Below are 2,585 nucleotides of genomic sequence, written 5' to 3'. Positions count from 1 at the left end.
ATTTTTTTATTTTTAAAATATTTTTTTAATAATTTATTTCATTTTTTAAAAAATTATATATATTTTTTAAATAATCAATTTTTTATTTTTATTTTTTAAATAATTTTATAATTATTTTTTCATAATTTATATCCTCAATGCCATTTTTTATTTTCATTTTTTAAAAAATTTTGGAATTTTTTTAATAATTAATTTTAAAAAAAATAATTTTTTAATAATTTATTTCATTTTAATATTTTTTATAATTTTTTTAAAATAATAATTTTTTTAATTTTATATTTAAAATAATTTTAGAATTATTTCTTAATAATTTCCTCAATGCCATTTTTATATACTTTTTTTAAAAAAATTATAATTAATTTTTAATAATTATTGGACGCACAATGCCATGTGTCATCTTCTAATTAGCTCATTTTGCCACGTCATCGCGTGTGTGCAACACACACTTTGACCTTTTTGTTGATAGGAAAAAAATGCCCAATTGGAATAAAATTTTGGGGGTTTAGGGGTTTGATAAAAACATGTCTTAGTTTAGGGGCCTAAGTGAATTTTCGCCACAAGTTTGAGTGTCTGTCGATGACTTTGACCAACTAATAAAATCCAAAATGCCAAAAATGTGCACACCTAAAAAGTCAAAAACATACCTTATTTTTTAATTTTTACTTCCTAAACTTTTTTTATTTCCAAATTCAATGACTTTTTCCTATATTCTTCAAGTAAAATTCTAATTATACGTAACCACTAACATATTAGTTAAAATTCTTATTTTATCTAAGTAACAAATCATAATATTTAACACTCCTAAATCAATCAAAATTTTATCTTATATAAACAAAGAAATTTTACAATTCTATTTAAGTAATATTTGAATTATCTATAATCTATAATTTATATCTATAATCTATAATATATTGAAAGTGTGAAAACTCTTTAAAAGGTGATTTGAACTTTTTGCTCTTCATTAAAAGATTTTGTAATTGACAAAATCATCTTTTCACATTTTTTCTTCAATTTATAATATTGAATATTGACTAATATATATATATATATATAGTTTAGCTGCACGTGCCTCGCACGTGTAACTTTTGATTATTTAAAATTAAATGATTTTAATTAACCTACTAACCTGAGAAAATTGAAGGAAAGGTGTCTTTTAAGTCTTGAATGAAGGATTTGTGACATTGACCAACAGATAAGATCAAACATCATAGAAAACTTGATTAAGTTAATTGTGGACTTGATTAATATTTTTAAAACTTTCTAATCTTTTTAAAAATACAAATCAACTCAACACATACCCCTCTTCAATCCTAATCAACCACTCTCCCTCTCCAGCTTCTCCCAACCAACAGTTCTGCAAAATTTCTCCCTTCAACTTCCGGCGATAAATAGTCGGGCAAGTTTCTTTTTGACTTTCAACCGTCAATCGACGTGAATACTTCTCCGGCGACAACAACTTTGAGTTCTTCGTCCTCCCATTTTTTTTTCACAGGTAAAAAATTATGAAGAAACAGAGGAACTTGAGCCAACTACTCTTCTAGTATTGAAATGTGGACTGTATAAAACCCTAATTTCTGGCATTTTTTCTTCTCGTTGTCGTACTGTTGATTCGAATTTATTGGTGATTTTTGTTCACAGTTGATGTTCTTAGTGTGTATGTGTGTGTGATATGTTGGTGTTGCTGGGTTGATTTGTTGTTTATCTTGGTAGAAATGGTATTTCAATAGTTGAAACATCTGATGTAATAGATGAAGCATATGATGCAACAGATTAAAAATCTGATGGAACTATGAAAGTCTGATGCAACAGGTGAACAATCTAACAGATCATTCATCTGTTGCGACAGACGACTCTTCTGTTTAGAAGAAATCTAAACAATATTGATCTAACAGATAACTGATTAGTGATCTGTTTTTATTCTTTCCTACGATTTACTCTTCATTTTAAATTCTGATGCAACTATGAAAATCTGATGCAACATGTGAACAATCTAACAGATCATTCATCTGTTGCGACAAACGACTCTTCTGTTTGGAAGAAATCTAAATAATATTGATCCAATAAATAACTGATTAATGATCTGTTTTTATTCTTTCCAACGGTTTACTCTTCATTTTACAAAAGATTAGGACTGTTTTTATTCTTTCCAATGATTTACTCATACAGGTCGGTTATCTGTTGCAACAGATAACATACCTGGTGCAACAGATTAGTGATCCATTTTTATTCTTTCCAACAGTTTACTCAACCGTTGCAACAGGTCGGTTATATGTTGCAACAGATAAAATAAATGGTGCAATTGGTTAGTGATCTATTTTTATTATTTCCAATGGATTACTCATCCGTTGCAACGGATCAGTTATGTGTTGCATCAGATAAAATACCAGGTGCAACAGATAGTGTTGTTTTTATGGTCCCCACGTATTACTCATTCATTGCAACAGGTCAGTTAGATATTGCAATAGATAACATACTTGGTGCAATAGATTAGTTGTCTGTTGGAACTGTTATATTACTGTTATGCATTAATCAATTATAATCTATGTTATGTTCCTGTTAATTTAAGATAACATGGCTCCCAAAAT

The sequence above is a fragment of the Capsicum annuum genome, chromosome 9, assembly GCF_002878395.1.
Source record: "Capsicum annuum cultivar UCD-10X-F1 chromosome 9, UCD10Xv1.1, whole genome shotgun sequence".
NCBI classification, from domain to species: Eukaryota; Viridiplantae; Streptophyta; class Magnoliopsida; order Solanales; family Solanaceae; genus Capsicum; species Capsicum annuum.
This window is presented reverse-complemented; position numbering follows the sequence as displayed.